We start from the raw sequence: 23,828 nt of genomic DNA, 5'->3' as shown, positions 1-23,828 counted from the left end.
TTAAACTTAAGATTTTATTTTGATCATTATAAAATAATCAAATTAACTTTTCTTTACCTACTTCAATAGTTAAATATTCAAAGAAGTTCCCAATTGATCTATGAACCTAATTTATAATTTTGAAAAATAATAATAATTTATAGGTGATTGAATTGAATTAATATAGGTTCTTAAAACTACTAAATTAACCCAAATGATTTAGATTACAAATTTAAAACATTATATTTATTTGTAATCATTATAAAATAAACAATTAGTAGGACTAAAGATACATATTTGGTAAATCAATTAGTAGGAATAAAGATACAAATTTGTTAAATCAATTAGTAGGAAGTTAGAAAGATACATATTTATTAAATTATCAATTAGTAGGGCTAAAGATAAATATTAGTTTTATGTGGATAAAAATATGCTAACTAGGTAAGCCAATACATTATTTTAAAAAACTTTTACAAAATATAATATTTAAAAACATATTAATAAACTAATTTAAACTAAGAGTATGACCCTACAATAAACTAACATTAATATATAGATTTTTAATAAACTAATGATAACTAAGAGTATTATCGTACAATTTTAAAAACACATTTAATTCAAGATGAAATTCAATAGTTTGAAAAGAAGTTGATAAAAGAATTTAGATAACATATTAAATTATCTTTGATACATATCTATCTAATGATTGTGTAAGTTCCAACTAACTTACATAGATCAAGCCTATTTAGATCAAGTTATTGTTAAATTCATCCATGGTAATTAATATTATTAATTTATATAGTTGTTAAATAAACTAATGATAACTAAGAGTATGATCTTACAATTAAAAAGACATTTAATTCAAGATGAAATTCAATAGTTTGAAAAGAAGTTGATATTTAAGAATTCTAACATATTAAATTATCTTTGATACATATCTATCTGATGATTGTGTAAGTTCCAACTAACTTGTATTGCCTATTTATATCAAGTTGTTATTATCAAATTCATCCATGGTAACTAATATTATTAATTTATATAGTTTTTTAATAAACTAATGATAACTAAGAGTATGATCGTACAATCAAAAACACATTTAATTCAAGATGAAATTCAATAGTTTGAAAAGAAGTTGATATTTAAGAATTCTAACATATTAGATTATCTTTGATACATATCTATCTAATGATTGTGTATGTTCCAACTAACTTGTAGTGCCTATTTATATCAAGTCGTTATTATTAAATTCATCCATGGTAATTAATATTATTAATTTATATAATTTTTAATAAACTAATGATAACTAAGAGTATGATTGTACAATTAAAAACACATTTAATTCAAGATGAAATTCAATAGTTTGAAAAGAAGTTGATATTTAAGAATTCTAACATATTAAATTATTTTTTGATACATATATATCTAATGATTGTGTAAGTTCCAACTAACTTGTATTGCCTATATATATCAAGTTGTTATTATTAAATTCATCCGCAGTAATTAATATTATTGAAATGTATACAGTTAAAAATGCATGTTAAAAAAATAATAAACTAAGAGTTATGACCCTATACAGTAAACTAACAACTTTAAATTAATTTAAATTATTATAAAATAAATCTCAAAGGTCAATTCAACCATGATGTACACTTATGACATGTAATATCTTCTAATGATCTTCACTATCTAGTCTCCACTTACAACGTACATGCTTAAATTTGACTAGATGTAGACAAAGCTTGGTAGCAATGACCAAGTAGTTGTATTGTAAAACCTTTTTGTCAGACTGACAATCAACAAAGTGTATTCCATGTTGGACTATTTTGTCTTGCTTCAAATATGTTCCCTCTATCATAATAGAACCTGCACCACAAATTTAAATATTTTAAAATTTGATAGATATAAAGTTACCTAGATATATATAAATTCATATATGTATTTGCACACATGTATGTATAATACCTATGGGGAATAACATTTCATCACTTTCTTCAAGATCATATAACTTTGTCCTCTTTTCCGTACATTGCAATAAATAATAACTGACACCTTCATGATTTTCAGGCCCAACAATCACTACAAAGACATCTCCTCCATAACAAGTATACATACATGTGTACAATATATATAAGACAGTTCAAATTGATAATTAAATAACAAGTTGAGATTAACTAACAAGTTGAAATTAATTTTGATGATACTTACCCACTTTTACCAATCCAGAGATATGATTATAATCATCAGAAATCAATGGAATATCATCAAAATTTTCATCATCTTTATCAAATGTATTAGTAACATCAAGTGGTACCAAAATCCATGCACCTGTATATCCACGTGTTTGATTGATGCATTCTTGATAGTCTTCATAAATGCAACTATCACTAAAACATGAGTATTCTCTTGTTTTCAATGTCTAATTGCAATTATCTATACTCATGACTGAATGTAAAGAACATGTCTTTTCTATCCTCTTGTAACCATGGATTTTTTTTTATTAACACCTAAAAGTTCATTAAATTGAAAATATGAAAAAATTAAATTTTAACTTCAACGAATGGAAAGATAAACTTAAAAACAAAATTTTATAACTTAATTGCATAAAATTTAAATAGATGTACACATCCATACCTGTTATCTCCCAAAAGAGTTATATGGTACCTGTCGACTTGTTGATGATGATGTACTGACTTTGTCTGATGCAAAATTTGTCTTACACCATTCAACAACATCATGTGAATCATTTATGTGAAATCTCTAATAATTCATTTGATACTTTTGCAAAGCACATTTGATGCAAGCTCTCACACCATCATGTTCACCTTTTTCATGGCCACTCTCGAAGAAATTCCATATGTGTTTTATATTCTCATTGTGATGATATCTACATAATGCATAAAATGGTCTAGATGATTTGAATTGTGCGACACATCCATCAGACCAAACATAATGTTTGTCAACATTTATGTCTCTTTCTTTCAAATAAGAAAAGAACATATTGAAGCAATGTTCTACATAGTGAATGTCATGTTCTTTATCATCATTTATATAAAAATGATATTCCTTTTTAATTACTCATTCTTGAACTGTACTCTGAACACCATCCAAATCTAACTGTGCATGTCTATAACAAACATGTACCATAATAGTGACCTACTTAGAAAGGAAATAATTTGATTGAATTTCTTTTTGATGAACAAAGGAACAGTTCTCTGTAAAATCAACAACTAATACAATCGTTCCAAGTGGGAAATTATCTCTCAAAGTTTGAAACTATTGTGCTTGCCACTTTGCAAAAAATGCATGACGAATATAAGGTTGAATCAAATTCTTAAATCTATCCATAAATGTTACAATAGGTAACTCCTCTTCAACATATTCTAACCTTTTTTGTCTCTTTCCCCAACTTTGTTTCATTCTTCACATACTTGTAACTTTTGTAATTCAATTTTTTTGTTACATCAATATTTTCAATTTCTAAAGGAAATAGAGCCAATTCACCACATGTTTTTTATAAGATAAAAAAAATTTAAAGGGACCCTGAAACCCAAAAGTAGCTACAAACCAAGGCTGATAATAAGCAACAAAGTCCAGCCAGATAAAATGAGTCTAAAGGTTGATAATAAGCACGAAGCCTAGCCAACAATAAAGACCAATAAAAATGCCAAAACAAACTATCTTTAACGAAACTAAGCAAAAGCCAAAAGTGAAATAGAAAAAACACAAAAGATAGAAACAAAGGACTACTCTTCATTCTTCTTCTCGAAATCTTGCATGGTCTGGGCAGCCTCATAAATCTGTTGGTGCTCCTCGGCCTTCTGCTCCTGGACTTTCTTTGTTTCCTTGTCCAAAATGGTAAAGGTGATGTCAGTAGCCATATCATCATTAGACATGGCTCTTTCTCTATCCTTTCCATCCTCACCTACCAATATGCCTCTGTCTTTGATCACATCGATTAAAGAAAGCATATTATCATTTATCGAATTGAGAAGAGAGATCATCTGACTAGCCAATTTGTGATTTTAGTTTTCAAGATTCCTAATTCTCCTCTCAACTAGATTGGCTCTATTACTCTGATCCTCCTGGTTTCATTTTCAGGCTTCGTATTGTTGCCCTCCAACTAACACACCTTCTCTCTAACCTCTTCTAGCTCATGGTATAGCCACTTGGTTGATCTAAAATTATCAATCATGTTGTTATGAGTGTTGTTTAGAAGATTCATACCTATCTCCCTTGCATTATCAGAGATGGCCACAATAGTTGGATCAATGAGCTCTTCAAGTTGGGGCTCTTTTTGATTCTCCACTAGAATCTGAGGATTCATAGCTTCTCTATAAATACCCAAAGTCACAGTCCTAACATTGAAGTTCCTCTAAGTTTTTCTCCTATTTTTGACAAGCACTTCCCCCTCTTTGGCACTAGCATTATCCTCTTCCTTCTCCTTGGAATGAGATTGAGGGTGGGGATGAATAGGGGAAAGGGGGAGAATCAACACATCTGGTTCCTAATTCAAAACCCTCTCTTTATCCACATTATCCCTCTTTCATTTTTTCCCGGCATGGTCCTCTTTAATCTCCCCTTCCATCCCCTTGTCTTCATCCTCAGAATCCATGTCCTCCTCATCCTCATTGTAATCCATATCCTCTTTACCAAAGGTTTAGTTGTGGTCCCTAGGGCTCTTTCTCCTAGGGGTTAAATTAGAGGACTACTTCTTAATATGACCCTTTATTTTCTTTCGAGAAGAAAAATTCCCCTCCTCTGAGCTTATGCTCTAAATTTCATCAGAGTTAGAAGAATAGTTGGAGCTACCATTGTCCTCATCCACATCTAGTGAAGGATTGTTTCTAATCATCTAAGCTTTGAAATACTCATGCATTAGTAGCAACAATCCCTCATGCAGAGCAGGGTTGATAATGGGTTTCTTCTTAAAGCTAGTGCCAATTCACCACATGTTTCACATAATCCTTTGATGCAATTTATTTGACCAACTAGGTCATCTATTTTATCACATAGAATGGATGATATAAACTCACTTCTCCTACTAGGAGGAACATCATGAAAACCATATGTGTCTTCTACAAACTTTCAAAATACCTGATAGTGGAGATCAAACTCAATATGATGATGACAACAACATTTTTCAAACACTTTTCTTGACATCACAAAGTATGGCTTCAATCTTTCAAACAATGTTTGCCCAACTTTTACATTAGGATGTTCACTACAAAATGACACATATAACTCATGCTATGTTTCTGTCCAACCAATGTTTTGTATGTTTATATTGACCATATGTAATCCTATGCCTAATAACATCTCTATTATTTAATGAAGGATGAGTGTTATCAATCCAAAATGATATAACTAAATTTTTTAATCCCTCTTCAATCCTATTAGAATGAGGTGCTCTACACATGATTTCCCAGTTGTTCTCCATAGTACTATCATCCAGAATTAATCTTCTCTTAACATATTCTCTCATTGTTTTCCTACTAAAACCCATTTTAGACAAAATTGAAGATATTTGTCTATTTTGAGTCATATTCTTATTTACAATAGAAATTAACATCACTTTTATTGCCATGGAATTATCTTTAGTTCAAGAGTGTTTTCCTATGTTTCTCAAACCTTGTTTAACATTTTCAATCACATCAATTTGCAAGTTAGAAAATCTTCTCTTCTTTGATGTTGTGTCTACACCTAACAATTTCGATGCCTCTTGCAACTTCTTTTGTGTAAGAAAAAGTGAAAGCAACCGAGCTTGTACAAGTGTTTCAGTGCTATCAAATTTAGTCAAAATTTCTCTTATGTTCTTATTCACTGACATTTTCTTAGACAAACTTAAGGGTTGAACAGTAGTTTCTGGTCTTCTCAATTTATCCACATCCATTCTAAGTAAATGATCTAAATTTTTATGAGAAATACCATTCTTTACAGATTGGAAAATTATATTTATGAGTTCATCCATACCATTTCCTACACCTAATCCCAACCCTTCTATGACTTATGTTACTGAAATTTCTACAGGGAGTGATCTTGAGCCTTCTTCAACATTCATTGTTTGAAATTTTGCAGGGAAAGATTATGAACCTTCTCTGACTTCCATTATTTGAACCTCTATAGGGAGTGATCTTGAACCTTCTTCAACATTCATTTTTTGAGATTTCTTAGGGAGTGTTCCTAACCTTTCTCCCATATGCACTTCTTCTACTTTTGTTGAGCCTTCTTCAACATTTCCTTCACCTTGTTGATTGTTTGCAATAAATTTATAAATAAATCAAATTAGATAAAATATAAGATTGAAACATAATCAAATTCAAGATCATAAAAAAAAAATTATATATATAATTACATACCTTGTTTAATTCAATAATAACATGCCACAGCATTCTGAAGATTTCTTTGTTCTGCTTCATCAGATCTCTTCCTTGCATTTTTTTTGCCTTCCTTTCTTGTTTCCCATTAAAAAATCATAAAAAATCAAATATTGACCCTTGCCTTGATAAGTTTCATGGATTAACTATATAAAAAAGTCGCAATAACAAAATGTACAACTTCACTATTCAAATATTGACCTGTTTGTAGGTGACGTCAACATTTTTTTATTTTTTGCATGTTCACGTAAACATGAATTATTTTGAATGTTTGAGAAAATATGTCAAATCAAGTTTCTGGTAGAGGGGAAGCTTAGGCCCGCATGTTCACCCAAACATAAGTTTGCACGAACATCTTTTACATGTTTGTGGAAACATCATGTTCACGCGAACATGCAAATTTATAGAATTTTCACCCTGTTTTCTAAAAAAAAATTTTGGCTCTTTGGACACCTAGAATTGAAAATGAATGATCTCTTACTATAAAATAAAAAATGCCAATTTGTGCTGCTCAGAGCAAGCTTTCCAACTATAATTGTAATCCTTATTATATTCATTAAGACTTTCAAATGTGAGTTTAACTCATTATAGGTTCATTAGCAATTGAACATCAATAGAATTCGACACTTCATGAAAATTAGTAAATTAAGTCAAAAAAATTGGAAAATATCTAGGAAATAGGTTACTGAGATAACTTTCCATTCAAAAAAAATTTAGATTTATGATAAATTGAGTTCAAGTTATTTGTGTCAAAACAAATGTATGTCTGAATTATGATTGGTGTCACTTCAAAACTTCATAAACTATACAATATTCAACCAAATCGAATCAAACCAAATACATCCTCTAGATATTGATGTTACAAATCCAACGCCAAAAGAATTACCTCATTATCTTTTCTGCGAAAAAAGTTATGTATGTCAAGCAGACTGTCACTCTTTAAAAATATTGAATTTTAATATGTACCACTTTTCAAAGGAGAAGAAAAAATTGATTTAACTATTTTTTTTTTTTTTAAATTAAAAAATATGATTACAAAGTAGGAACAAAGTACTAGAAATCAATAGTTTATGTCATCTTGAAATTATTCATATTTTTAGAGATATAGTCACTCGACTCTAAGGTTTGTTTCAAAAATATTGATTTTAGTGTCAAAATAGGGCAAAAAGTGGAACCCATTATTGTGGGATCACCCCCGTAGGATGTCAGTCAAACCACTATTGCACTTTTATGTTTAAATTGGAATATGTGTCACATCCATACTCCCAATTTTGTGTTCGGTTGAGTGATTTTATACCTAGAGTTATGGTTTCTTTTGGACCCTTGTTATTGTTTCGTGGACACTAGGATTCACATAGAACCCATATTTCTCGATTGAGGTTGGTTGAGTGTTGTAGCGCCCCACCAAGGGATCCAAAAGAACTAAATTAAAGTTTTACTAAGTTTTCCAAACTTTTTTTTTAAAGAATAACATGTACAACAATCATAAAGTAGCAGAAGAAATAACATACAATCATACATAAGAAAACATAACAAATTACATTCCTTAAGGTCCCAAGACATTGAGTCACATTTAAAATTAAATAATACTAATCTAATAAATAACACATTCACAAGAAAGAATAATTTCAATTTAAATCCATTTAAATAATATACATTTGTTCCAAATGCCACTTGGAAATAAATTCAAAATGCACAATCATCCATTGTACATGTCACAGGGTATGAAAGGCTGAAAGAATATACATTTATAAAATAGATTACATCATCCCTTTTGGATCCATGAAACAAAGTAAAATAAAATAAGTAAAATCATCCACCATATAAATATAACCATCCATCATAATACACAAAGATAGAATGAAAGGAAATGCAAAACAAGGAACTCCAACCACGACATCTACAAATAGATCTCAATGGTAAAATTAAAAAGAACTACCACTCGACCTCATGGTAATCGAAAAAGGTCCACTCCCACTGCACTAAGGAGATAGTCTCAAGTCCCAAACAGGATATCAATCCCAAAAACCAAAAGTAATATCTATGTCAAGGAAATCCCTAAAAGTAATCTAGCCACTAATACATTTGGCATCAATTTGCGATGGCTATGTCTCACAATTATGACATGTATGTGTCACCACTGTGACAGTAATAGACGTCGCTATTTTTTAGTTGCAAAATATGACGTTTATCCTATTCTATCGCAATTACAATGCATAGCCATTGCAATCCAACTGCTTTCTTGTGACACCAACCTCGTCACAATTTGTAAGGTATCCATCGCAATAGTAACACCTTCAAGGTTTTTGCGATGGCAATTGGGGTGACCACCTGCAGCAACTCCAACAGCAACCCCATCGCAATAATTCTTTTTTGTGTCACAATTATGATGGTGATGGTTGAATTGCGACAAAAGTGGGCGTCACCTTCATAGAAAGCCCATCGCAATTCATCTTTTTTGTGTCCCAATTGCGACGAGATGCGATGGAACACGATGTCATCACTACCGCTCTATCATCGCAATTGTGACGGCGGTAGAGTAAAACATAAAAAAAATTGTTCGCTTCCAGCTACGTCAAACAAAATCAAACCTCCTAAACCCTTTGTAACTTCATTTGGTCACATCTTATATTTGAGCAGGATGGTGTCTTATTAGTGCTCCCTCGATTATTTCATGAGATATTATTATCAGGCCATCCAATCGACTATAGGAAAAAGATGGTTCCTGAACAATCAAATTAGCAATATGGTCGATCTGCATTGCATTTGGACACTTGGTTTGAGGTTCATCTCATCGATTCCCATTCATCACAGGATCTTTATTTGATTAGACCTCGATAGAAAATATTGAGATTTCTTGAGCCCCAAGCCCAAATCATGTAGGCTTCAATCTCCACATATCATAAAGCTTGTATATAGAGTTGAGCATCTCATAGCTAGAAGCTTCACTTGCATCAGCTCTCGGATGGTGTGAGAATGGTCAGCTCTATATACAAGCTTTATGATATGTGGAGATTGAAGCCTGCATGATTTGGACTTGGGGCTCGAGAAATCTCAATGTTTTTTATCGAGGTCTAATCAGATATAGATCCTATGATGAATGGGAATCAATTAGATGAACCTCAAACCAAGTGTCCAAATGCAATGCAGATCAACCATATTGCTAATTCGATTGTTCAAGAATCATCTTTTTCCTATAGCCGATTGGACGGCTTGATAATAATATATCATGAAATAATGGAAGGAGCACCAATAAGACACCATCCTGCTCAAATATAAGATGTGACCAAATGAAGTTATGTAGGGTTTAAGAGGTTTGATTTTGTTTGATGTTGGAGGTAGTTGAGAATGATGTAGCTGGAAGCTTCACCTCCCTTGTCTCCTCCCTTTGCCTCACTCCTTCTCAGGCCTTAATATGCAATATACATTTTGTGCACTACAATATCATGTAGTGAAACTGATTATACAAATACAAATATAGTAGTGAAACCATGGAAGCAAAAGCTAGTAAAATTGGGAAGGTTCAATGAAAACAAATATTATGAAGAAAGATTGCAATGATGTGGCATTAGATTGAATACATTGATATACATAATTGGATCAAAAATATCTCTAGATATTAATGCCAATAAAGCAACATCATAATTTTCTAAGATGTGTGTATTGATCTCATCATTTTTTATTTAATTAACATTACTTGAATGATTTTAACAAGACACGGCTATTAGGCAGATAGTCAAATAACATCCTTCTATGTGATCCTTCATTTAGAAACTGAAAACAACTTAATAAGCCATCAAAATGATCAAATACCACATTCTCTCTTGTTTACAACATTTCTCAGTTATCACTAGTCTAGATCATTCTTAGTTCATATTCACCTGCCGTTGTAATGTACCTCACCCCTGGCAATGCTTGATATCCACTCTTTTCAATGATTTTTAGATACCTAACCTATAGTAAAGAATTGCAACAAAAGAAAGTTGTTATAAAGTAGCAGCCTAAATCTAAATGAAATAAATGTACATTCTCAACCATTTATTCAATGCATCAATTTACTTGTGGAGCTAAATATTTAAAAAGCATAATGATTTTCACTGAGGCCAATATAAATATAAGCAATGAGCTTATTCTCATCAGAAATATAGAAGTGAACACACAAAAGGGTCCAACACTATGATGACTCTTATGGAGTCAGTCCAAAATGACCTGAAACAACTCAAATTTTAGATAAGTTATAAATCATGGTAATGAGCTAATGATACTTGCAAAAGCAATAATCTACATTTGTAAACTAAAGTTAAGAAATGACCTGAATTCTTGATACAGTAAAATATGGTATCTCAAATTTGACACGAATAGGCACCTGCTTTTCTGGGGTTGCTTCTTCAGCAGTTATGCTAGAAAGGCTAAATTCAGCCCTCAATATGTATTCATGAATCAAAACCCGCATAATAAGTCAATCAGGAAACTAAAACATTGGTACTATTAACCATCTTTGAACAAGAAAACCAATGAAAGTTGCAAGATACCTTTCCACCAAGAAATAATTTTATTTTCCAAAGAAAAGCATCCCTCTCTGGGGAGTATGCAGAAGTACCCATTGATGTGCATACATGAGGTGTAGATGCATCAGCTAGTACTGGCAATTCAATTTCAACATTTGTTGTCATACTACAAAGTTAAAGAAAACCATGAGACAAATTAGCAAATACACAGAAATATCAGTCATACTTAAACCATTCCCTGAAGCTAACATGTTAGAAAGATCTATCTAAATAGCAGATAAATTAGATCTAAAATAGGCATACATAAGCCAGAGAGATAATTTGAAACCTACGATCTTTGTATTGGTTGCGTGCTCTCACCAAATATTCTACCTGGCTTCTTGAATGCTTTTCTACTTTAGCTTCAACCCATATCAATGGCTTTACCTACAAAGTAATAAAAACATATGATATGAAACCTACTTTAGAAGGATATCCTTCATAACAGAACTTCAAAGATTTGACAACAACTGCATTCTCTTGAATATATGAACAAACCTGTGTGCTAAGTCTATAGTTCATAAGATCAAAAGTCCCATCATGAGGTATGAAGGATATAGTTATATCATTTTCAAAATGAGCAAGACAAACACACCTGATAGAAGAAATAAAAATTAACATATGCCTTTTCAAGGGAAAAAAAAGACCAAGTACAACATCAAAGGAATTTGCAAGCACTTTAATATAAGATAAAATTGATAGTTTAAGGAATTGAATAAGAAAATGAGCTTGATTGCATACTGATGAAACTTGATGTCATCCAAATCAATTGCTTTACCCTTGGACGCTTTGCCTTGAGCTTCTAGTAGCACCCTATCATTGAGTCCAAGTTTGCATTCTGGCATTCCACTGAAAAAAAGTGAATCAAAATACACTTGTCATTAACAGCTAGCTATGTAACATTTCAGCAGTCATGCTAAAAGTACATTATAAATAAATAAAAATTAGAAACAGCCACATTTTGCACAAAACAAGCTAAATTAACCTTGAAACACAATCAATAATTCAATGTCAAATATTAAATCAAAAGTTATAAAGGTTTAATACTTATGGCATATGTATAAAACAAAGAAATCATTAGTGGTCAAACTACTTACAACACTCAATAATTATATAAAACATCTAAAGATATATACATATTAGTATTTTATTCTTTTTTTGTAATTTTTCATACTGTTTTATTTCCAAGATTGGCTGTGGGGATCCAACTTCAGCCTTGATATGGCAAGGGCGTGGGTGTCCTACCCAAATTATTCCAAATACATCTATTACAGACCCGGGGAAGGCCTACAAACTATACGAATTGGACCTGGTCTGGGTATGGGACCCAGTGCAGCATAATCTAAACTTCAACATTTGGTCATTATAATTTGACTTTTAATCTGTCACTCTAAACTCTCCAAGAAATTGGACTCTGTTCAATCATCCACCACAATTCATTATACTTCTATATTTGTTTTATTCTTGCTGAAGCATGTAATCTGTTGAAATGCAAGTATCTAGCAATGAAGTTGGTTGTCTCGTGACCAAAAAATTGTTATTTATTAAATCTTAACAATGAATATGAACATAATATTTGTACTTATAAAAGTTGGACAATTTGTAGATTCTTTGTCTGATGGTAATTCATAATTCTACCATGTAAAAATAAACGCAAGATGTTTATTATCTAAACTCTCATGTGCCAATCTTGTTCTCATAATATATGTCTATTCATTTAGCTGTGTATAAGCATACATGGGCCTTTCAGCTTAGAAAATGGGGTTTTTACTATTTCAAGGCGTTCCACAAGTAGGGTACATATTTAAGAAAATAGGTGTGCAGTAACATTATAATGTTCTCCATGAACCTAACTAGAGTTTACAGTGTTTCAACTTAGCAGAGATTATAGGAAATAGTTCCATGTTTCCTCTTTATAGTCTATTAGTTTTATATCTAAAAGAACTCAATAATAACATTATGCATGGGGTACGAAAAAACTACCTCAAGTACGCTCTCATCTTCGGCGCTCCAACCACATCAGATCGCACTATTTTCCCATTGCTACTCACAAGAATATTTACACTTTCTATTACATCCAAAAAGACCTTTAATAACAAATTAAAAGCACAAAATTAGTTAAATATCAATTTCCATATTCAAGAAAAGCACAAAGTTAAAGCCAAGAAACTGCATTTGTAACAGCCATTGGAGGTCGCTAAGTGACTTCCATCCTATAATCATCCATTTTGATGAATTCACTAAGAATATTTGCCTCTGTATATTGAGGGTACCCTAAATCCATTATTTCATCTAGTAGTTCATACTGCATAATGGGAAATAAAAGTGGTGAAATGATATACACATATTTTAAATTTTAAGTTCGTGATAAAATATTCTCAAATAGTTCATTACAAGGAATTTTGAACCCTCGACCCTTTGTGGCTTAGATTAAAAATAGATGTGTACACTCACAACAACAACAAAATTGACTCTCAAAGAATCTTCTTCTAGCTCTTCAAAATAGTGCTTGAATACCTACAGAAATAACACACATGACAATCCAAAACTGAACCTAAAGTTGACATGTGAATAATAGTAAGCTAGCTACATTAGAGTTTTGTCTTGATGCTGCCATAAGGTAGATATTGTTATGCTGAATGAACATGTAAGTCACCCCATTGTCATAGAGTACTGGATTTTGTAATGTGGGATCACCCTATCCATGTAATTCTATCAAAAAACTTTTCACAACACATATGTTGAAACCATCCTCACACATGGCCAATTCAGCCTTATAAGAGACAAGATATAAGAGAGGGCAGTACGTTTTAATGAATATATTCATATGAGACAATGTAATTTATGTGACATTGGCCACCTAAACATCTTTAACTTTTAAGTAATTTGCATACCTCTATGTAAATATTCCATATCTAAGAAGCTTCTTTGTACAACATTGCAATTTTTAACTTCATGATGCACATAGCACAGATGAGTCAATAGAAACTATAGTTTCTTGTGTTCTTTCCACATTTTTAAAAGAGTTCTTATCGATAGATCCATGTAAGAATTTTATTCCTCTAAAAATGGTTTTATTACCAATTTTAAAGAAATTGGACACAAACTAACTAAAGAATCTTCAAATCAAGGATTGGAAGTTACATTGATGCAGAGCCTTCTAATATCCCCTTAAGGAACCCTATTCAACTCGAGGATTCAACAACGTCTTGAAATCCACTCAAGGAACTAGAGTTCAACTCAAGGATCAAAAAGAAGTCCCTGACTTAGTGGATCTCTTCCACACACCATACCCATGAATTCACTTCCTACCTTGTTACCACAATCTCTTATTGTATCAATTTCCTTCTAGGTCACCTAGTGTACCTAGCACCTCCATCATACCAAAATCCAACTCCGGCATCTCTCACTAACCCTAACACCTTAGACCATCTTATCATGGCCTATCTACCATGCTTCAACTCTTCACCAACTTCCAACAACCCATCTTTCACCATTTCCTACTTTAGCCCTTCTAGACTTGTCTAGTAGCCCTGTCCTGCAGCAACTTCCATTTTTCTCTCTAACTCCCAAACAACCTAGTGACTTAGTCAGCTTTTCAAATACCCTTTATGTTTTTCTTCAAACCTTGAAAATATCAATTTCTCAACCTTTGACTGTTGCACCTTTCTATGGCTATCACTACAGTAATTAGGCCTAATTAGCCCTTGCCTAACAAAGCAACTATGCTTTGCACACACACCCAACTCTCCAAACCTTGAAATAGTCTTAAGGAATCTAATAAATGATAGGATTCCACAATTTTGTTGACCCTCCATGAATTTCTAGACACCTTTTCATCAAACCCTCTCTTTAAGGGTTTCTAGCCTAGGGCTTCCTAGAAAAGACCCTAAATCAACTCATGAAACCTTTCTATTGGCTCAAACACCTTTAAACATACTCCCTAAAATTTTTTCAACACATATTTATCCATTCCAACCTCCATTTGCTCATATTCACCATGTGGTAACTTGCAAATGCACCTTCACTGTTTGGTACAACAGTCACCCTGTTGTTCTTTTCTTTGTTCACTGTCACTTGCATCCTCCTTCATTAAAATAATTAAAATAATATATTCATACACTTGAGTTCCTCTCCCACAAGTTACATTCCATTCACAAAAAGTGGGAGAGGCTTGTCTCCATTAATGACTACAAAACTGTGACAATTAGTCACGTTCCCTGTGACAGCAGAGATTTCAAAGATAGGCTTTTTTTCAAAAATAAATTACAAAGTCCTTGCCAAGAATTAACAAATCATGACAATCTTTTCAAGGAGAAACAACAATAAATCTTGAATATAAAGAACTTTATTGGATTACCAAGTCGAATCTTGCAATTAGGAAACTGTCACTGTGACAGTGAATAGCAGATTTCTTTGATTAATTTATTTTCTTATTACATACACCTCTCTTCAACTTATGCCCTTGTGTCTTATAAATAAATTTCTTTTCTAAACATTTTCCCATCTAAATAACTCATAAAACTAAACTAAAGCCCCCTTGGATGTCAACTACTCTTCTAATTGTCTTATGACAACAAATAGACAGTTTTTATAACTTTTTTAACATCATTATCTTTGATTATCTTTTGTGACCTTTTCTCAGCTAAAGACTTATGAAAACTATAATGTCATTCCTAAATGACTCTAAAAGACCTTTTAAAACACTCTTCACACACCTATAACCTTAACTAACCCCATTCAAGCCTAAGTTGGCTTATGTTGCCAATGTTGGCAATTTTACAAGATCTTGCACTTTGAGTTCATTTTACATCATTTAGGGGCTCTAATAGCCTATTACATCATGTAAACACTATCATCCACCCATAACTCTTCCTAGGACACCCTAGGACTTCAAATGACCCCTTAAATCATATTGACTCCCTATTTGTGCCAATTTGCCTATTCTTGGCAATACCTTACATTTTGTCAACTTTGTGAAATTTATTACATTTAATGGCTTTAATAGCCATGATTCCTCATCAAATAACTCAATAGGTCTCCATTAGTCATTAATTTCCCTTGTACCTTCATTATCTCCTACATAGCTCCTGGTGTACCCTATAGGTTCATTTTTTCTTGGGTGCCCCTGCACCATACATGGATTCAAATGAGAAGGATCGGTAAAATATGGACAGGAAATTGACAAGTATTAACAGTGATACCAACTATACTGCTTAGTAATATCAAAAGTGAGGTTCACCACTAAGTATGTTGGTTAAGTGGTGGTGGTGATGGTGATGGTGTAGGGGCCAACAAGGTTCAAACATCCACTAGGCCATCGTCATTGTAGGCTTGTGCCAATTTGCTCTTGGGGTTGAGCCTTAACTTTGTTAATTTTGGATGAGGTCCCCCATTTGTGGCCTCACCAATCCATAGCTCTTGGTCAAAAGCATTTTTCTTGGGGCCGGAGTGTGTGTTGTGTTGTGTTAGTGTCACTAATATGATCAAATCCTAATTCCCTTTGCTTAAAATAACCTCTTCCAAGCAGCGGCATATTCAGATAACATAGTCCCAAGACAATGTTGATCAAGGGTTTCCCTAGTTAATTATGATAATCGTATCATTGGTGATAACACAGTTCCAAGACAGTGCTGAGATCCAAGGATGCAATAAAAAAGCTACAAGTTTAGAACTTCATGACAATTCAAAGCATGAAGTCTTAGATGCATAGGACAACAGTGTAAACATAGGAAAAAATAGAGAAATATTTAGTATCTTATTGAGCTTCACTTTGTTTCGAGAATAGTTTAATATTCTCTACTAAACAGGGTCAACCACATGAAGGTGGAAGCTCATTTGGCCCCACCCCCCTCCCCCTAACATCACTCTACATTCCCCCTTAACATCTAACATTCATTCATTCTTTCAACCATTAATAAAATGTAACATTCAATCAATATCACATGATAACATTCATTAACACATTAGATTTGTAAACATGCAACATTCATCAATAATTTGCATTAACACATAATTCATGAAAATTCATTAGCACATAATTAAATTCATTGAGACATAAAATTCAGTCATTATCAATTAAGGTATGTAGATGACAATCATTTCTTTTTTTTCTTTCTGTTTCTTTTTTCTATGTAAGCTCTAAGAGGAGCATCAGTGTCATCATCAATTCCCCCCTCATCAGTTGTTCTTTTCTCTGTTCTTGATGATCTCAAATTCTTATGTTGTTGCAAAGGGGGGTCCTCTACAATAACAAATAAAAGAGTTAAATTAAAAATAATTTATTATAATTGTTACAAGTATTTAATTATTTTAAATAACATAACTATGGCACTCTTTACCTGATCTGACCACATCATTTTGTCTGGACTCAACGTCAACACGCTCATGAACATCGACCCCTCAATCCTCTATAGCTACTATACAAAATGTTATGTTAATCCAAACACCAATTGCAATTACATATAAAAAATTTAATAGCAAATGTATACCTTCACCACTGGGATGCACATCATGCGAACCTTCAGCATTCACAGATTGTGTAGAAGGATTGTCAAGCTGCATTCCAACATCCTACACATTGTTATCATTGCTTGCTTAAAACAGATATACTCACTTTATATTGGAACTTAACATCAAATAGACTAATTGGTAAAGTATTCAATTTGAAATAAATTTCATTTAGCTTATTTACCTATGGCTCAGATGCATCATTATTAGAACCTTCCACACTGATTTCAGCTCATAGCCATTTAGCCACGGCTTTATAGCCTTGTTGGAAGCCAATTCTCTTATCCTCTTTTGTGAGGCATCTCTTAAACTCTGAGCCCTACATTTTTGCGTGGTATGGTGAATTTTACTTGCATTGTTTCATCAACCAATGGAGGGTAGTTAAAATATCAAAAGAAAATACAAAAGTTGCAAAAGTTGAGGATCAGGAGCATAGACAAGCTAGTCTATCCTAGCATTTCCCATCACAATATATAAAAAATTTGATACAATTTTTCATTTACTAATACTTACAACTCGTGCTTGAAGTTTCAAAAAACCACCAGATCCGAGCTTGTGTGTCTCATGCTTTTCTAGTCTTGCCTTTGTTGCCTTTGATGTGTCAGGCAATCTATGAAAAGTTTGAAATATGTTAGATAGTATAAATATAGAGGTTAATTAGTACATAATTACATTCTCAACAGTATCACATACCTTGGTGTACTCTCTACTGGTGTAATTGCATTTTTCTTTTCAGCTTTATATTTTCCATCCAAAATCAGAGCCTGCCACTCAGCCTTAGGAACATAGGGCGGACGCTCATACCTAGGGCTATCCCATAAATTTTTTCTATACTGGTCTCTAATATACTTCAAACATAAACCAGCTTTTTCAAGGAGCTTGTTTCTCTCGAATGCATGAGGTCCAAAGAGTTGAGTCATGCTCTCTATAAGATCATCCTTCAACTTTTTGTCTTGGTTATTCCACCTTTTAAGTAAAAAAAACATGTTAGACTCATAAATGAAGTGAAGCTACCTTTAATATAGTTCAAGAAATGGATGAAAAGGAAAACTATTCTAGCAATGATATGAAATCAAAATAGTGGTTTAGGGTTCTAGTTAGGATATGATGTTCCACCAGGTATGCACGGTGGGCCTGAATATTTGCAAACACTCATCACCAAGTTTTTTTCCAAAAAACATCATTCCCTGCAAAACAATCATGGGATCATTAGTCGATGAAGAGTGATCAAAAACTAAATTACTATTATATAACTATAGAATAATAACTTTAAAGTACCTGGAGCTTTGGCTACTTTTAATGGAATGCCTTTATCATCACTGATGATCAATATGACATCCTTCACCATTCTCGTACTAGGAACATAGGAACATCTAGGAAATGATGCTACAGCTCCTATTGCAAAAAGTTTCATAAGTCTTTGTCACGAAGTATAAACACATAACACTTAAACACATAACAAAAGAGAGAAAAAGAGGGATTTGTGTACCAGTAGATGGTGCAATAGTTGATGCCTGTAAGTTGCATGTCGTTGACTCAGTAGTCAAAAAGAGATTTGTGGTTGTCCTGGATGGAGGCGGCATCATCATAGGATCTAAAGCTAAAGAATAAAATTGTTAGAGCATGCATAAATATAGAACACATGGACTAGCATGGACAAGATTTTTAGAGCATTAAAAAAAAGGATTGTTCGAGCATGTATTGTCAATGATTATGATAATTCCTATATATATTCAGTGGAAAAAACAAGTGGGGAATGGAACATGTGATCTACCTGAACCACTTGCAGCACCCTTATCATGGGAATGGGGCTAGAAATCATGCAAAAAAATTTGTAAAGACAATACATCCATATTTTAATTAATACCATAAAAGAGCATAACATAAAAACCATTATTGAACTCTTGTTATAATTAAAAATTTCATTAATACTTACTTTTAAGGTTTTAGAGGTGTGCAAAAATTTAGATGCCCTATCTTTTATTTCCTGAGTAGTAGGCTTACTGGTTGCCAAACGTATAACTTCTTTGCCAATTTTCTTTAGCAACTTTTTAATTGAACTAATTGGGTCATCAGTCTCTGTTAAATCAATATAAAAAGGGTCCTCCTTAGGGGCAGGCTGCTGACGGACTACAAGTTCCTTTCCCTCCCTCCAACCACTGGCCCTCTATGACAACAATAGTATTAGTATTATCAAAATCACTCCAAAACAATGAGGAAAACAAATTTAAAAAATAACATTTTGCTTCTATCTAGTTTGCACAATTAGAATGAGTTTTACCTACTCATGTGTAGATGAGCTAGGAACATCGCCAGCATCCCCTCTGGGTGGTTGCTCCATATTGTGCCCCTGTGTCAAAGATCAAGTATAAAAATGTTAGCCAACAATTTAATGACTAAATGGTATGTTGGAGTCATTAATTAGAAGTTGGTTTAATAGTATGTACCACCCCCATGATAGTAGCCTCATTTACATCTATGTTGTTCAAATTTTAATCAATAAGAAGTTCTTCCCCTGCACGTATTGATTTTATCGCACAGATGAATACACGATTTCCCTCGCGTGCCTCAAATATGCAATTGGGTTGCTTTATAGTTGACCCGGGTCATGTACTATTTATAAAACCCACAATATTCCCTATTGCTTTTGGCCTTCCATCAATATAAATAACCACACTTTTATTTTGATTATTGTCTTGTTGTTGTATATAATTTTCCGAGAGGGCATACCTATGCATACTTTTTTTATATTGAACAATATGCATCCAACTTTTGTAATCATAACATGGTCCAACATACTCCATCAATTCAGAAACTTTTTTGTAAGACACCTTTATGCCCTCCATAGAAAATAGGCCCAAACCATGTAATGATGATGGTGCTATGTGATATATCCTCTCGTTAACACAAAAATCAGTGTTTATTGGAGGAAGTTCCTTGGGTACCCAATGTTTCTATAGATGTTGGTACCTGAAGGGAACCTTGATGTCACCTCTGTCTCATCATCATAAGAACATGACCCCCTTGAGCAAGGAAAAATTTCATGTGTTTATTGAATTTCCTTCTAGTCCTTTGACCTCTAGTTAATCTCCCTGTTCTAGATAAACTGCATGTCTCACTTTCCTCTTCTATTCCTATATTTCCCTCACTCGAGGAAGACACTTTTGACAAATACCTATTCATTGGTACTTGCAAATGGGAGAGATATTAGAAGACATCAATCATACTATTGATAAGTGTATTAAATAGATTGTCTATAAGGAGTATTGACTTATACTTGTCGATCCATGAGACTATGCAGGATGCTTCTAAAAGGGGTTCAATTTCCTGCAAATGTAATTTAATTATTGTGAGCATAATCACATCATAATCATAATCACATCCATCATAACCATCACATAAAAATTAAAAACATTAAAAGGTACACAATATAACACTTAAATCAGGCTCACATTATAAGCCTACTAGGGAAGTAGGCATAGTGAAGGGCTAAGCACTTATATTATGTTTTCCCAATGAATTTTATTCTAGGTCACTTACAAAAATTCAAGATCTTGTCTTTTCATAGGATTTGAGTAGAGAGGAGTCTCAAGTTGTTTGAGAACTTAAGTAAGTAATGAGAACTATTTTTAGGAAGTAGAAGGTAAGGGTTGATTGGCTTTAGGAAGGAGATACAAATATAGTCTTTTTCTATAATTATGTGCAAACTTATAGTTAAAATAGGATTTATATATTTGCTTTGGTTAATTTAGATGGAATTTATCTGATCTTTTCATATGTTTTGTCTCAGAAAAATCTACGTGATACTATTTAGTAGATTCATCCCTACTAAGGATGAGGGGAATGATGCAGAGATGGGTAAGGGCTCTTTATCAACTATTAGGCAATCTTGCCAAAAGATCAAATTGCAATCCAAAATGACAATGTTCCTTAGGGCTACTAATGGCTCACGTATACAAATACAAGGACTCAACTTCATGAGGGTTCTACTATGGTTTCCAAGGTCCTCAAACACCTAACCCAACCCAAAAATTTCACTCACCAAGTTAATGATTATAAAGATTAATTTGAGCTTGTAAACATTGTTTCAGGTTTACAATTTTGTGTTCTCTAAATAAATAAACCCTTTATGATCAGGCAGTTGGAGCAGGAAAACATCAAATGCTTGGAGTGTATTTGCAGCGTTCATGTTTATGATGCCTCTACATTTTAATGAAGAACCTTACACTTAATCACTCACATGACCTCCAAAGGGAAACACTTCATACAATAGAAGGAAAATGGATAGTTTGGACAAGGCATAGGAGGTTTTTTTTTCACGGGTGCACCTCCTTTTACATGTTGCAGCCATTCAAGTATTTATCCACTTGGGATACTATATTCCTCCCTTGGCATGAGATACCTCCTTCATTTTTTTGGCCTCTACTATAAGGAATTCAACAACTAATGAAGGCATTAAAACTAGTGCTTTCATATGCCCTTGACCAAGAGTTTCCACTAGGGATGACATTAAAGCTTCATTTTTGCTGCCCACTTGACTGCAATAAGAATACTACAATAAAAAGGTTCTATCATAGGCATTGATTTTGCCATCCCAATTCTAAATCTAAATTGATGCACTCTAGAACAACATCGTCTTGCACATGATAGCATATGTTAATTTTTCTAGCCTCTAGTCCAACCACATCCAACCTAGATTATATGCTCATCCTTGAGGATCTTGCATTGACTATCTTCATGATGCATCTAGTAGTTGAACTTGGCAATGAAATCATTGATGGGATTTTATCAAAATCTTTTGGCATGTTCACAAGTATATTTTCTTTGACTAGCTACTCCCTTATGTGGAGCTCTTCCTATAGATTACTTTTTAGTTCTCTTAACTTTAACCTCTACAACTCCTTCACATATCATGCCATTCTCACTCTTTCTATTTTGTGTTCTAAACTCAATTTCTAGTATAAACCCTAATTAGGATATGCAATGATGGGTAATTTTAAAAATGCAACAATTCAAGTTTGATGTGCTATCTATTTGGTAAGGAACTCCTCCACAAGTTTGATGCACTATCATTTAGCAATAAAACTAATTTATCATTTAGCAATAAAACTTCCACCCACACAAATTGCTAAGTTGTGGACATTTCTCACCTATAGAGCCTGATAATATATCCTTCTCCAAATGAATATAACGCAAAATGTCGGTGTACGTACCCTTCTCCAAATGCATATAACATACGTGATGGCCCCTAGTTTTGTAGGTAAGTTTGAGGGTTTTTGAGCATGGAAGAAGTTGGAATGAAATGTCTCGCAATGCACCTCAAAGTTCAGGTGTTCAATGTTTGAAATGGCATATAACGCTACTTGATATGCCACAAAAGAAAACCCGTTGAATGACCAATGCAGGCATTTTTTTCAATTATAGCGCGACGATGTCGCAATTACGACACCTACGTTGCCTAATGTCGCAATTACAACGTCGTTGGGCTATAATTGAAAAAAAAAAAAAGCTAAAAAAATAACATTTGCCTACCGTCACAAATTGGCATTGCAAATTGACCCCTAATGTATTAGTGAGCTCAAAGGTTCCAAGATAATATGACATCTAGACCTAGAGGCAAACAAAGACACATAGGGAATCTACTATGCAAGTGGGAAAGTGTCATCACACAAATCAACTCTAGAGTTACCCTGGTAGTCTAACTTGACCCTAACCCCCTAGTGACTCTATGCAGCACTAGTATCCTTCCGTACTGACAAGGCATTCTAACGATGCATGGTCGCAACCAAGCATCCTCTCTACTCCCATCCTAGTTTGTACTAGCACTCAAGACATGGGCGAGGAAAGACAAAGACTCTTACTAGGTTCATTTTACTCTCATTTAGTGTAGTGTTTTCACTTATTAAAATAACCTACAATGGGTTACCCAAGTAGCCACTTTGGGCTCCAGCATCCATTGCAAGCCACTTCTCAACATTAAATATAGATAACCTACCCTAAGCTCATAAAAGTACAAATCAAATAATCATAGTTTTCACCACAGTCCTATACAAGTGACTGGAAAGCATCAAAAGACAATTTGTAATAACATGTTAGTTCTTTACAAGCAATTGGAAAGCATCCAAAAATAATTGATCGATGACTCAAAGGTTAAGTCAAATGTGTCATAACATTCATCTCATTGTCACACAAGAACACTGAAAGGAATAACGAAAAATATAACCAAACTCATCATAGAGCATACTAGACACATTACCATGGTTGAGTTTAAAAGATCAAGATCAAAGCATCATCATAACATCGCAAACACAGAACTCCCAAGCCTCTGGTAAACATCCTAAGACTAGTCAACACTCTAGTCAACCCAAACCCCAAAACATAAGACACCATACATTTAATAGTGTAGTTTCATAGTTTG

The 23,828-nt window shown here is 33.2% G+C and overlaps 1 pseudogene; it reads right to left on the bottom strand.

Moving 5' to 3' along the window:
* Positions 1 to 10,208: 10,208 nt before the first annotated feature.
* On the bottom strand, positions 10,209 to 14,303 carry LOC149577506 (AP-1 complex subunit mu-2-like; annotated as a pseudogene).
* Positions 14,304 to 23,828: the final 9,525 nt, after the last annotated feature.

Source organism: Cupressus sempervirens, chromosome 1, assembly GCF_028749045.1.
Source record: "Cupressus sempervirens isolate cs-2001-9-10 chromosome 1, ASM2874904v1, whole genome shotgun sequence".
Lineage (NCBI taxonomy): Eukaryota > Viridiplantae > Streptophyta > Pinopsida > Cupressales > Cupressaceae > Cupressus > Cupressus sempervirens.
The sequence above is the reverse complement of the archived record's forward strand: the minus strand, read 5'-3'. Positions and strand labels throughout refer to the sequence as shown.